At 40.9% G+C, this 16,131-nt stretch overlaps 1 protein-coding gene across 1 annotated transcript in view; it reads right to left on the minus strand.

The window, feature by feature from the left end:
• Window positions 1-16,131, minus strand: part of LOC129811793 (leucine-rich repeat and immunoglobulin-like domain-containing nogo receptor-interacting protein 2) — a 37,585-nt gene that overhangs the window by 19,928 nt on the left and 1,526 nt on the right. The window lies entirely within an intron of this gene.

Here is a 16,131-nt window from a genome sequence, read left to right on the forward strand (position 1 = left end):
AGAACACCAGATATAGAATGCCCACCCAAACTCACGCCCTGACCAACCAAAATAGAGACATAAAAAGGATCTCTAAGGTCAGGGCGTGACAATTTGTGATAATCTTATAAAGTAATCCAGTGCCTATTCAGTTCTTCCCAATTAAGTTTTGGAAGATAGTAAATTAAGTCATGTAGATCATTCTTTAAAAAGTTGTCTAGGGCCTGTTTAGCTGAGTTTCTCAACTCCACGATATACAGTATACCATCTCAATTGAGCTGAGTTGCGATGACTGTAGGAGGATTGAATCGCATCGCTGCATCGAATCGTGGTCAGTCGATACTTGCATAAATGTAAATTCTTAAACCCTTACTGTGTACCTACACTGGGGTCCGGAATTATTGGATTCCTTGACAAAGATGAGCAAAAAAGACTGTATAAAATAAACAATACAAATACTGAGCTATTGTATATTGTATGCTTCAAAACATCTAGGGGTGAAAATGATTATTATTCAATACTCCAGCACCATCCCCTTGCAAGTATAACAACACTGAGCCTTTTTATAAAATGTTTTATGAGATTGAAGAACACACTGGGAGGGATCTTAGACCATTCCTCCATACAGAATCTTTCCAGAACCTTGATATCCTTCGTCTGCGCTTATGGACTGCCCTCTTAAATACAAACCGCAGGTTTTCAATGGGGTTCAAATCCGTAGATTGAAATGGCCATTGCAAAATGTTGATTTTGTGGTCCATTAACCATTCATTTGTGGATGTAGATGTATGCTTGGGGTTATTGTCTTGCTGGAAGAATCAGTTGCGGCCAAGTTTCAGCCTCCTGGCAGAGGCAACCAGGTTTTTGGCTAAAATGTACTTTGTAAAGTAAATGTTGCTGTTGACCTTAACAAGGACCCCAGGAACAGTTGAAGTAAAATATCCCCAAAACATCAAAGATCCACCACCATATTTCACAGTAGGGATGAGGTATTTTCTGCATATGCATCGTTCTTTCGAAGGCCAAGCCAACCACTGGTGTGTGTGACCAAAGAGCTCTATTTTCATGTCATCTGACCATAGCACTGCCTGGTTTTTGCTAAACGTTATTGGCACTATGCACCGAAGCAATGGTAATATGACACGAAAATAGAGGTCTTTGGCCACGCACACCAGCAGTGCATTTGGCCTTCAAAAGAACAATGCATATGCAGAAAATACCTCATCCCTACTGTAAAATATGGTGGTGGATCTTTGATGTCATTTTTATGAGCATACAATATAGCTCAGTATACACTACCAATCAAAAGTTTGGGGTCACTTAGAAATGTCCTTGTTTTCCATGAAAACATACATGAAATTAGTTGAAAATGAATAGGAAATATAGTCAAGACGTTGACAAGGATATAAATAATGATTTTTAATTTAAATAATAATTGTGTCCTTCAAACTTTGCTTTCGTCAAATTATCTTCCATTTGTTGCAATTATAGCCTTGCAGACCTTTGGCATTCTAGTTGTCAATTTGTTGAGGTAATCTGAAGAGATTTCAACCCATGCTTCCTGAAGCACCTCCCACAAGTTGGATTGGCTTGATGGGCACTTCTTACGTACCATACAGTCAAGATGCTCCCACAACAGCTCAATAGGGTTGAGATCCAGTGACTGTGCTGGCCACTCCATTATAGACAGAATACCAGCTGACTGCTTCTTCCCTAAATAGTTATTGCATAGTTTGGAGCTGTGCTTTGGGTCAATGTCCTGTTGTAGGAGGAAATTGGCTCCAATTAAGCGCCGTCCACAGGGTATGGCATGGCGTTGCAAAATGGAGGGATAGCTTTCCTTCTTCAAGATCCCTTTTACCCTGTACAAATATCCCACTTTACCACCACCAAAGCACCCCCAGACCATCACATTGCCTCCACCATGCTTGACAGATGGCGTCAAGCACTCCTCCAGCATCTTTTCATTTTTTCGGCATCTCACGATCATCACACTTCTTTGTGATTCGAACACCTCAAACTTAGATTAGTCTGTCCATAACACTTTTTTCCAATCTTCCTCTGTCCAGTGTCTGTGTTCTTTTGTCCATCTTAATCTTTTCTTTTTATTGGCCAGTCTGAGATATGGCTTTTTCTTTGCAACTCTGCCTAGAAGGCCAGCATCCCGGAGTCGCCTCTTCACTGTGAACGTTGAGACTGGTGTTTTGCGGGTACTATTTAATGAAGCTGCCAGTCGATGACTTGTGAGGCATCTGTTTCTCAAACTAGACACTCTAATGTACTTGTCCTCTTACTCAGTTGTGAACTGGGGCCTCCCACTCCTCTTTCTATTCTGGTTAGAGCCAGTTTGCGCTGCTCTGTGAAGGGAGTATTACATTGCGTTGTACGAGATCAATTTAAAAGGCTAATTGATCATTCGAAAACCCTTTTGCAATTCTGTTAGCACAGCTGAAAACTGTTGTCCTGATTAAAGAAGCAATAAAACTGGCCTTCTTTGGACTAGTTGAGTATCTGGAGCATCAGCATTTGTGCGTTCGATTACAGGCTCAAAAGGGCCATTCCATGGAACAAATATTACAACAAATATTATGGCTGAACTCAAATGTGCTGGTTGATAAAATACCTGTATTTATGGGAAAGATGTTTGAAAAGGGTATTCTGTTCTTAAATGATGTTGTAAATTGTAATGGTAGAGTTATGTCCTTCATGGAGTTATCAGAATTGTACGGGAAGGTCTGCTCAATCCAAGAGTACAACCAATTAATTACAGCATTGCCCCAAAAATGGAGGAGGCGGGTGGCAGCGGGAAGAGGTAGGGAACTGGTCTGTCTGCCCAATATAAAGGATCAAACCTAGTGGAGGAATAAAAATAGCATAAAAAGGAAAGTATACCAGTTTCATTTGAGGACCAGGATGTTGACAACTGTGCCATACAGATTGCAAAATAGTTGGAAAGAGATTTTTGATGTACCGATTACATTGTACAGGGTGTATGAGTTGATATATAAAACAACGCAAGATTCAAGACTTTGTGCTTTTCAGCTAAAATTATTATGTATAATTCTTGCCACCAACAATATTTGGGGCATAAAATCATCGAAGCTCTGCAAATTTTGTTGTGAGGATACAGAATCAATAGATTATTTATTCTGGTATTGCCCTCAGGTAGCCTCTTTCTGGTCTCAGGTTCAGGAATGGCTGAAAATGCATAGCATTGATCTAAAATTGACCCTAGAAATAGTACTGTTAGGAGATCCGGAGAGACCGGGTCAGTCAATTACTAATATACTAATACTCTTAGTAAAAGTATTTATCTTCAACACGCAATCCGTAGATTCTATTCGATTAGATAGATTGAAATTGTACGTTAAACAGCATAGCATAGTTGAAAAATATTTGTTGTATAGAAACACGAAGTGGGTGGCCAGCAGAGATAGATGGGATGGGCTGAGGGAAGCTGAGGGTTGGTATGTGGAATTGGAGACAAGTGGGAGTGGAGTTGCTCTGTGAGAGAGAGAATGATGGTCAAAAGTTAAAGGGGAAAAAAAGTCTAAATAAAACATAATAAAAGTACATTTGAATGACACTAAGTGGCAGTGTTTTTACAACTAATGCCGGTTTGCCTGAGGCTGATGCCGTGCAGGTGTATGTACACATACATAAATTTATTTAATTACATTTTTGTTTTATTTTATCTTTTTGCATTGTTGTTTGCTGTTTTCTTCTGTCTTTTCCTTTTTTCTCTTTAGTTCAGTCTCTTGGTTGTTGGTGCATTGGGGGGTTCTTGGGGGTGGGGAATGGAATTCATTTTATTTTTTTATTTTTTATCTTGGGGGGGGGCTGTGGGAGGGGTCTCGAATGGTTGAGGGACAGCTATTGGGGAACTGTCGGGGGATCTTGGAGGGTTCGGGATTCACAAGATTGTGATCATGAAAAAGGAAACTATGACATATATTTTATATCACTATCATGCACACGCACCCTCACATAAGGATGGCTCTGTTGCGGAAAGACTGATACATGTTTGATAGTGTTTTGATGCTGTATTGTTTGTCCTTCATGTTCTAATACTTTAATGTTACCCCTTCCTTGTGTTTTTTTGTTAAAAATAAATAAATAAATAAAATAAAAAAGTCTAAAAGTATTTTGTTTAAATATACTTAAGTATCAAAAGTAAATGTAATTGCTAAAATATTGTCATGCCCTGACCTTAGTTATCTATGTTTTCTTTATTATTTTGGTTAGGTCAGGGTGTGACTAGGGTGGGTATGCTAGTTTCGATTGTCTAGGGTTTTTGTAAGTCCAGGGTATGTAGGTCTAGGTGATGTGTAGGTTTATGGTGGACTGATATGGTTCCCAGTCAGAGGCCGCTGTTTATCGTTGTCTCTAATTGGGGATCATATTTAGGTAGCCATTTTCCCTTTTGTGTTCATGGGTCCTTGTTTGTGAACACTCATTTTGTATAGCTTCACGGTTCGTTTTGTTATTTTGTTATTTTTGTTCTGTGTTCATTCTTATATTAAAGAAGAATGTATGTATACTACGCTGCGCCTTGGTCTCCTCCTTTTGACGGCCGTGACAAATATACTTAAGTATCAAAAGTAAAAGTATGAATCATTTCAAATTCCTTATACTAAGCAAACCAGATGGCGCACTTTTCGTGTTTTTTTATTTACAGATAGCCAGGGGTATGCTCCAAACCTCAGACATAATTTACAAACGAAGCATGTGTTTAGTGAATCCGCCAGATCAGAGACAGTAGAGATGACCAGGGATGTTCTCTTGATAAGTGTGAGAATTAGACAATTTTCGTGTTCTGCTAAGTGGAGTAAAAAGTACTAAATTTTATTTTGGAATGTAGTGAAGTAAACGTAAAAGTTAAAAATATAAATAGTAAAGTACAGATATCCCAAAAACAACTTAAGTAGTACTTTAAAGTATTTTTACTTAAGTACCTTACGCCACTGACAGCGGACTCCATCAATGGAACAAGTTTAGATCCACCAAGACTCTTCCTAGAGCTAGCCACCAGGCTAAACTGAGCAATCAAGGGAGAAGGGCCTTGGTCAGGTAGGTGACCAAGAACTCGATGGTCACTCTGAAATAGCTCCAGAGTTCCTCTGTGGAGATGGGAGAACCTTCCAGAACTACAACCATCTCTGCAGCACTCCACCAATCAGGCCTTTATGCTAGAGTGGCCAGACGGAAGCCACTACTTAGTAAAAGGCACATGACAGCTCGCTTGCAGTTTGCCAAAAGGTACCTAAAGACTCTCAGACCATGAGAAACAAGAATATCTGGTCTGATGAAACCAAGATTTTTTTTAATTTTTTTATTTTTATTTCACCTTTATTTAACCAGGTAGGCTAGTTGAGAACAAGTTCTCATTTGCAACTGCGACCTGGCCAAGATAAAGCATAGCAGTGTGAACAGACAACACAGAGTTACACATGGAGTAAACAATAAACAAGTCAATAACATGGTAGAAAAAAGAGAATCTATATACAATGTGTGCAAAAGGCATGAGGTAGGCAATAAATCGAATAATTACAATTTAGCAGATTAACACTGGAGTGATAAATCATCAGATGAACATGTGCAAGAAGAGATACTGGTGTGCAAAAGAGCAGAAAAGTAAATAAATAAAAGCAGTATGGGGGGTGAGGTAGGTAAATTGGGTGGGTAGTTTACAGATGGACTATGTACAGCTGCAGCGATCGGTTAGCTGCTCGGATAGCAGATTTTTAAAGTTGTTGAGGGAGATAAAAGTCTCCAACTTCAGAGATTTTTGCAATTCGTTCCAGTCGCAGGCAGCAGAGAACTGGAAGGAAAGGCGTCCAAATGAGGTTTTAGCTTTAGGGATGATCAGTGAGATACACCTGCTGGAGCGCGTGCTGCGGGTGGGTGTAGCCATCGTGACCAGTGAACTGAGATAAGGCGGCACTTTACCTAGCATAGCCTTGTAGATGACCTGGAGCCAGTGGGTCTGACGACGAACATGTAGCGAGGGCCAGCCGACTAGGGCATACAGGTCGCAGTGGTGGGTCGTATAAGGTGCTTTAGTAACAAAACGAATGGCACTGTGATAAGCTGCGTCCAGTTTGCTGAGTAGAGTGTTGGAAGCTATTTTGTAGATGACATCGCCGAAGTCGAGGATCGGTAGGATAGTCAGTTTTACTAGGGTAAGTTTGGCGGCGTGAGTGAAGGAGGCTTTGTTGCGGAATAGAAAGCCGATTCTTGATTTGATTTTGGATTGGAGATGTTTGATATGAGTCTGGAAGGAGAGTTTGCAGTCTAGCCAGACACCTAGGTACTTATAGATGTCCACATATTCTAGGTCGGAACCGTCCAGGGTGGTGATGCTAGACGGGCGTGCGGGTGCAGGCAGCGAACGGTTGAAAAGCATGCATTTGGTTTTACTAGCGTTTAAGAGCAGTTGGAGGCCACGGAAGGAGTGTTGTATGGCATTGAAGCTCGTTTGGAGGTTAGATAGCACAGTGTCCAAGGAAGGGCCGGAAGTATATAGAATGGTGTCGTCTGCGTAGAGGTGGATCAGGGAATCGCCCGCAGCAAGAGCAACATCATTGATGTATACAGAGAAAAGAGTCGGCCCGAGAATTGAACCCTGTGGTACCCCCATAGAGACTGCCAGAGGACCGGACAACATGCCCTCCGATTGAACTCTTGGCCTGAATGCCAAGGGTTATGTCTGGAGGAAACCTGGCACAATCCCGATGGTGAAGCATGGTGGGGGCAGCATCGTGATGTGGGGATGTTTTTCAGCTGCAGGGACTAGTCCGGATCGAGGGAAAGATGAACGGAGCAAAGTACAGAGTGATCCTTGATGAAAACCTGCTCCAGAGTGCTCAGGACCTTAGACTGGGGTGAACCCTAAGCACACAGCCAAGACAACACAGGAGTGGCTTCAGGAAAAGTCTCTGAGTGTCCTTGAATGGCCCAGCCAGAGCGCGGACTTGAATCCGAATTAACATCTCTTGAGAGACCTGAAAATAGCTGTGCAGCAACGCTCCCGATCCAGCCTGACAGAGCTTGAGAGGATCTGCCAAATGTGCTTCAACAAAGTACTGAGTGAAGGGTCTGAACATTTCTAAAAACTTGTTTTTGCTTTGTCATTATGGGGAATAGTGTGTAGATTGATGAGGAAATAAACTATATAATCAATTTTAGAATAAGGCTAAAACATAACAAAATTAGGAAAAGTCAAGGGGTCTGAATACTTTTCAAATGCACTGTATATACTGTATATATCTCTACCATCCCCAAGTTAAATGTAATTTACAAGGGTGTGCTGGTTACTAGAAGCCTATAGATTGAAGGAGAGTCACACTTAACACTGTAGTGGATACATCTCAGATCCTGGTATGCTAATTAATCCCCAAAGTAGCTGACGAGGAATGCTGACACATTTCACAAGATCAGGGAGAAGCAACACACTTGCAACACTCCTGCTTCAAATGATCAATGTCCCAACAGCGGCCATGCTCTTAGCTCAGTCACTCATTCCTGCAATGCAATGCTCATAAATATTTGTTCTGCCAAAACTCACTCTCTGAACACTCTCTCATTATTCTCCCAGTACTTGCTTATCAAATACTCACTTTCCACCGATGTACTCTACCCTACATTGTCCCCTAAGCCCGTTCTCTCTCCCAACAGTAACTCTGAATTCAGTCACAACACTCCAATATTTCACTTTCTCATTATTCTCTCCTCATATTTCACTCTCCAGCGTGCCATGGACCTGAATATTACCTCAGATGAATCAGCTTGGAGAATTATGAGAAACAATGAATATTTATTTTGTTTGCAGAATGTTCGAGGAATTGCCTCTATAGGGCAGCACCTACATTACAGTAAACGGTGGGGATGTGCAACAGGGACCTTGCCTCTGAGCAAAAAGTGGTTGAGTCAAATGTGTTTCCTTGCTATCACAACTTACTTTATCAACCTAATCACATTCGATCAAAGTACACTGTAGAAAATGAGATGTTGAATCTACTTTTATAAAATTAAGGCAATAATTAATACACAATATTACTGAATATATGTAATTTCCTATGTTTTTGAGTAAAAACACAATAAGTTATTCAAATGTAAATAATCCAGGGAAATAAGACTAGCCATACAAATAAGTGGGTTTTACTGATAATATAAACATATATGTGTTTTACTTCATCTCTCTGATTAGTTACTTTCTGTGATTGTATCTTAATCTTTAACATTGTTTAAAGTTAAATGTAACTAAATGTAATCTATGTAATCCCCAAAAGTTATTATTTTTCATGTAATGCTGCACACTCCAAGAAAGGTTAAAACCGCAGCCTTTATGGTAAAAAAATTGTTATAAATTCCTGTGGTGTAGTCACTTTTGAGGAAACCAACTCAGGTACAAAGTACAAATATGACAAAAATATGAAATATTTTATATTATGTATTTCCTATTCAATAAAACTGTGTGACTAAGGCTTGAAATGACTTATATTTTTTCTAAATATAGTATAATAAAATTATAAAAAGACTAACTATAATATTTCACCTTATAACTGTAAAATACATATTTGTATGTTTAGTGTTAGAGAAAATTTGCATATTTTCTGAAGGTTTCTCTTGATCAGAACACCTGCCCCCATCGCTGTGAACGTCTCACAGAGCTCTAGCTTGGCTTTCGGCACTTTTTAGGAACTCGCCTTTCATCTCATATTAGTCTTATCCATCTATGACAAACAGAAAGTGTTTTTTAAATTTATTTTTAATCTATGAATTATTTTAGATGAATGGCTATAAATCAATCTCTAAATGTGCTACCGTGATGAAATTCCTTGAGCGGAGGACGTGGAGGCCTCAAGCGGAGAAATTATTTAAAGATTTTATTTTGTATTTTTTGTATTATTATTAATACAAAGTAATAATTATGCCCAGCTCATGAGGCCCATTGATGATGCAATTGCCTCTTCTGCCTAATGGTAAGTTTGCCAGTGCCTGTCATTAAGACTGATGATTGTGGAAATATTTGGTCTTATTATTGAACGTCCATTTGCCTGACGGTTTTGATATCCGTTCATCATGATCCATTACACCTCATGGCACAACAAGCTGCCTAATATTAATATATTCAGTGCATTCGAAAAGTATGTAGATCCCTTGACTTTTTCTAAATGTTGTTACTTTACAGCCTTATTCTAAAATGGCTTAAATAAAAACAATTCCTCATCAATCAACACACAATACCCCGTAATAACATAGCGAAAACAGGTTTCTTGAAATGTTTGCAAATGTATTAAAATTAGCTCAGGTGCATGCTGTTTCCATTGATCATCCTTGAGATGTCTCTACAACTTGATTGAGGTCCACCTGAGGTAAATTCAATTGATTCGACATGATTTGGAAAGGCACACACCTGTCTATATAAGGTCCCACAGTTGACAGTGCATGTCAGAGCAAAAACCAAGCCCTTAGGTCAAAGGAATTGTCCGTGGAGCACCGAGACAGGATTGTGTCGAAGCACAGATCTGGGGAAGGGTACAAAAACATTTCTGCAGCATTGAGGGTCCCCAAGAACACACCGGCCTCTATCATTCTTAAATGGAAGACGTTTGGAACCACCAAGACTCTTCCTAGAGATGACCGCCTGGCCAAACTGAGCAATCGGGGAGAAGGGTATTGGTCAGAGAGGTGACCAAGAACCCGATGGTCATTCTGACAGAGCTCCAGAGTTCCTCTGTGGAGATAGGAGAACCTTCCAGAAGGACAACCATCTCTGCATCACTCCACCAATCAGGCCTTTATGGTAGAGTGGCCAGAGAGAAGCCACTCCTCAGTAAAAGGGACATGACAGCCCGCGAGGAGTTTGCCAAAAGTCACCAAAAGGACTCTCAGACCATGAGAAACAAGATTCTTTGGTCTGATGAAACCAAGATTTAACTCTTTGGCCTGAATGCCAAGTGTTACGACTGGAGGAAACCTGGCACCATCCCTATGGTGAAGCATGGTGGTGGCAGCATCATGCTGTGGGGATGTTTTTCAGCGGGAGGGACTGGGAAACTAGTCCGGATCGAGGGAAAAATGAACGGAGCAAAGTACAGAGTGATCCTTAATGAAAACCTGCTCCAGAGCGCTCAGGACCTCAGACTGGGGCGAAGGTTCACCCTCCAACAGGACAACCACCCTAAGCACACAGCCAAGACAACGCAGGAGCGGTTTTGGGACAAGTCTCTGAATGTCCTTAAGTGGCCCAGCCAGAGTCCGGTCTTGAACACGATCTAACATCTCTGAAGAGACCTGAAAATAGCTATGCAGCAACCCATCTAACCAGACATGACGTGGAATTGATCATCATGCCTTCATTTCTCAGAACAAGAATAGACTGATGAGTTTCGGAAGAAAGTTCTTTGTTTCTGGCCATTTTGAGCCTGTAATCGAACCCACAAATGCTGATGCTCCAGATACTCAACTAGTCTAAAGAAGGCCAATGTTATTGCTTCTTTAATCACGACAATAGTTTTCAGCTGTGCTAACATAATTGCAAAAGGGTTTTCTAATGATCAATTAGCCTTTTAAAATTATAAACTTGGATTAGCTAACACAACATACGATTGGAACACAGGAGTGATGGTTGCTGATAATGGCGGTCTGTACGCCTATGTAGATATTCCATAAAAAAATCTGCCATTTCCAGCTACAATAGTCATTTACAACATTAACAATGTCCACACTGTATTTCTGATCAATTTTAATGGACAAAAAAGTGTTTTTCTTTAATAAACAAGGACATTTCTAAGTGACCCAACATTTTTGAACGGTAGTGTGTACATGTCTTTCTTCAAACATGTATACTGAGTGTAAAAATCATTAAGAACACCTGCTCTTTCCATGACATCCAGGTGAAAGCTGTGATCCCTTATTGATGTCACTTCAATCAGTGTAGATGAAGGGGAGGAAACAGGTTAATAAAGAAAGATTTTTAAGCCTTGAGACAATTGAGACATGGATTGTGTATGTGTGCCATTCAGAGGGTGAATGTGCAATATAGAACATTTAAGTGCCTTTGAGCGGAGTATGGTAGTAGGTGCCAGGCGCACCGGTTTGTGTTAAGAACTGCAACGCTTCTGGGTTTTTCATGCTCAACAGTTTCTTGTGTGTATCAAGAATGGTCCACCACCCAAAGGACATTGAACTGTGGGAAGCATTGGAGTCAACATGCCCCAGTATCCCTGTGGAAGGCTTTAGACACCTTGTAGAGTCCATGCACAGACAAATTAGGGCTGTTCTGAGGGCAAAAGGGGTAAGGGGGAGTGCAACTCAATATTAGGAAGGTGTTCTTAATGTTTTGTACACTCAATGTATACAACATTGTGTAAAATAATCATGTTGAATTAACCACAATCCTCTAAAAACAGAGCCATGTGGCAAGTTGTTGCAAGAACTTAAAATATTATTAAAATGCAGTAAATTAAATCAATATTCTCTATCTGTGGTTATCCTTATAAAATATACTTACATTTTAAGCAACATGTTAAGTTGGATTTATTCAGAAATGTTTTGGTAAAATGAAATTAAAAAATAATTTAAATGACTTGCATAAATGTTATTAAGTATATGGTTTTTGGGGGTCAATTTCAATTCACCCCTGAATAATTTTTTATAGTGTAGCTGGTTCAGTGAATTTGCATCTGTAGAGTTTATGTCTCATTTTTACCCAGATATCAACAAGAATCAACAATAGGATTTCAAGAGTTGGTTTATAATGTATTCAAAGTGTGTTACATACAGGTGGTTCAAAAAAAGTGTCAACAGTAATTATTTCCTGATATAGCCCACGGATCAAATTAACAGTAAGTAAACCAAAAGAGGTCACAACCATTATAGGGTATGTGAAGTCTCTGGTGCAAACTAGTGTCATCCTTCTTTTTTTAATGTCATAACATTAGTCCTATTTTTATGTGCTGTCTGTATAGCTAAATCTGTCTATCGTTGCCAAGCCATGCATGTTACTTGGGTGTAACAGTCAACAAACATGGCTGGGAGGTGTACAAACAGATCTGAACCACCAAGCTATAAAGGAACAGCCTCAAGATGAAGTTTACATTTCATGACAACATTCCAGTACCTGGGAAATCATGAGCCTCTGGAAGCACCCTCCAGAAAGTATGTCACTTTATGAGTTCTTATACAATACTGTACTGCACTGGAAAATATCTTCCATATACAGTTGTGAGTGTGTGCGTATGTGTGTGTGTTTCGGGGGTGGGTATTCTGTACCAATTCTGGTTTCATGGCAGTCCAATTGATACCAGTGGTACGATGGGTAGCGTACCTGCCTGTGTGAGACAAAATAGGTCCTTTGTGCGTACAAATATGCCCTTGCTCTTGTGAATTATCTGCACAAGAGTGTTTCTGAGTCAAAACCTATTCACCGCAGACAGGAAAACCTTGAGTTTGTTGAAACGAACGCCTACAGAAGACTACATCTGCAATTCTAATTATCCCAGACTGAGGACACTACAGAGGAGCCTCGTCTCCCTGTCAGAACTACAAACCCAGTCGCCAATAACAACCAAACACCCCAGCTTGCCTCAGAGGAAGATGAGTGGCACAACTACGTTCAGAGAACTGTGCTACGTAGCACACCATCCATATTCAGTGTACGAGAGAAGGAAATGCTTGAGTGTGCCGACTGTTATCAGTATTCTGATCTATCTGCCACTCCCTTGTGTTCAGCTCATATCCTTGGTCTGATGTGGCTGTAAACCTTTATCAAATCAAAGCTTTACAAACTGCTTCCCTTGAATAAATGGCTGCAAAGTGTGGAACAAAAAAACGATATGAGAGCTAAATGAGAGAACAACATGCCCATTGCCCCTCACGAGATATAGTTCTGTTCTCCTCTCTGATACAGGTGAGAAAACACATGTCTTTGTGAGAGGTATTGATGTGGTGAAAGCAGTGAACCTTTTGTTCAAAGAGCTAACACAGCTCAGACACCCATACATTCCCCACAAGACATACCACCAGAGGTCTCTTCATAGTCCCCAAGTCCAGTACAGACTATGGGAAACGCGCAGCATTACATAGAACCATGACTACATGCAACTCTCTTCGACATCAAGAAACTCAAGTGAGCAGTAAAATCAGATTTTAAAAACAGATAAAACAACACCTCATGGCACCACACGAACTGTGAAGAGACATACACACAAACACGCACACACACTCTATCACACTCACTCTACACACACACACACACACACACACACACACACACACACACACACACACACACACACACACACACACACACACACACACACACACACACACACACACACACACACACACACACACACACACACAATGTAATATTGTATTATTGTAGTATTGTACATGTTAAATTGTAAATGTGTAATAATAGAGTAATAATGTAAACTGAACCAAAATATAAATACAACATGTAAAGTGTTTGTCCCATGTTTCATGAGCTGAAATATAAGATCCCAGAAATGTTCCATCTTCACAAAAAGGTTGTTTCTCTCAAATGTTGTGCACAAATTTGTTTACATCCCCGTTAGTGAGCATTTCTCCCTTGCCAAGATAATCCACCCACCTGACAGGTGTGGCATATCAAGAATCTGAATAAACAGCATGATCATTACACGGGTGCACCTTGTGCTGGGGACAATAAATGGCCACTCTAAAATGTGCATTGTTTTGTCACACAACACAATGCCACAGATGTCTCAAGTTTTGAGGGAGTGTGCAATTGGCATGCTGACTGCAGAAATGTCCACTAGAGCTGCTGCCAGAACATTCTATGTTCATTTCTCTACCATAAGCCGCCTCCAATGTTGTTTTAGAGAATTTGGCAGTACATCCAACCAGCCTCACAACCACAGACCACATGTAACCACGGCAGCCCAGGAACTCCACATCATGCTTCTTCACCTACGGGATTGTCTGAGAACAGCCACCCGGACACCTGATGAAACTGTTGGTTTGCACAAGCAAATAATTTATGCCAATACCAGAAACCGTCTCAGGGAAACTCATCTGTGTGCTCGTTGTCCTCACCAGGGTCTTGACCTGACTGCAGTTCGGCGTCGTAGCCGACTTCATTGAGAAAATGCTCACCATCGATGGCCACTGGCATGCTGGAGAACTGTGCTCTTCATGGATTAATCCAGGTTTCAACTGTACCGGGCAGATACATATGTATACATATGTATGCTGCTGGCCACTCTGTGTGAACAGAGTGGCCAGCAGCATACCACCCTGCATCCCAATGCTGGCTTACCTCTGACGCTAAGCAGGGTTGGTCCTGGTCAGTACCTGGATGGGAGACCAGATGCTGCTGGAAGTGATGTTGGAAGGCCAGTAGGAAGCACTATTTCCTCTGGTTTAAAAAAAATATATCCCAATTTAGTAATTGGGGACATTGCCCTGTGTAGGGTGCTGTCTTTTGGATGGGATGTTAAATGGGTGTTAGGACTCTCTGTAATCACTAAAGATCCCTTGGCAGTTATTGTAAGAGTAGGGGTGTTAACCATGGTGTGTCACGGCTAAATTCCCATTCTGAAACTCATACCATGATGGCCACCTGATCATCCCCAACTTTCAATTGGCTCAATCATTTCCACTTTAACTATATGGTTATGGTATGTGCAGGCGTAAGCTAAGAACACAATTGCATTTTATCGATGGCAATTTGAATGCACAGAAATACTATGATGAGATCCTGAGGCCCATTGTTGTGCCATTCATCTGCCGCCATCACCTCATGCTTCAGCATGATAATGCACACCCCCATGTTGCAAGGAACTGTACACAATTCCTAGAAACTGAAAATGTCCCAGTTCTTCCACGGCCTGCATACTCACCAGACATGTCACCCATTGAGCATGTTTGGGATGCTCTTGATCGAAGTATACGACAGCGTGTTCTAGTTCCCGCAAATATCCAGCAACTTCGCACAGCCATTGAAGAGGAGTGGGACAACATTCCACAGGCCACAGTGGAATATTTGCATGAGGCAAAAAAATGGTGGTCACATCAGATACTGCCTGATTTTCTGATCCACACACCTACTTTTTTTAAGGTATCTTTTATTTATTTCAATAGGCAAGTCAGTTAAGAACAAATTCTTATTTACAACAACGGCCTACCCCAGCGACATCAGGCCAATTGTGCACCGCCTTACGGGACTCCCAATCACAGCCGGTTGTGATAAAGCCTGGAATCAAACCAGGATCTGTAGTGCTGCTTTTAGCACTGAGATACAGTGCCTTAGACCACTGCGCCACTCAGGAGCCCGAGTGGCTGTGACCAACAGATGCATATATGTATTCCCAGTATTGTCACGCCCTGACCATAGAGAGCCCTCGAGGTTCTCTATGGTGTAATAGGTCAGGGCGTGACTAGGGGGGTTTCTAGGTATCATATTTCTATGTTGGTGTGTGTGTATGGTTCCCAATTGGAGGCTGCTGATAATCGTTTCTTCTAATTGGGGATCATACTTAGTGTGTCCTTTTTCCCACCTGCTATGGGGGATATTGTTTTGTATGAGTCTATGTGCGCTACGTATTTCACGATCGTTATATCTTTGTTGTTTTGGAAGTTTCACTATCATTAAAATGTGGAACTCTACTCACGCTGCGCCTTGGTCCAATTATTGATAAGACAGTCGTGACAAGTATTGTGAAATCAATAGATTAGGGCCTAATGAATTTATTTAAATTGACTGATTTCCTTATAACTGTAACTCAGTAAAATCTTCGAAATTATTGCATCTTGCGTTTATATTTTTGTTCAGTGTAATGTCCTGTAAGATGTATTGGTTTATTTATCATGTAGGCTACAGTTTTGTTGTGATGTAATTGTTTTATTTCTGTTTGTACCCCAGCAAGACTAGCTGCTGCCTTGGCGTTACCACAGGTTGCCATGGTAACACCTCACACACTCTCTCATATCCCTGCGCGGGCAGCGGTAACGCCTCTTTACTGGAAACTGGGCTCCTCTTCTCTCCATTAGCAGCTCCAACAGACAGAATAGACAGACAGTAGGTCCAGCCTGGAGACCTCTTCAGTAGCATAGCTCATGTATAATTCAGATGGATTTGCTCATGTTTAACGTCAGGGGAGA

The sequence above is a fragment of the Salvelinus fontinalis genome, chromosome 15 (assembly GCF_029448725.1).
Source record: "Salvelinus fontinalis isolate EN_2023a chromosome 15, ASM2944872v1, whole genome shotgun sequence".
Taxonomy (NCBI): domain Eukaryota; kingdom Metazoa; phylum Chordata; class Actinopteri; order Salmoniformes; family Salmonidae; genus Salvelinus; species Salvelinus fontinalis.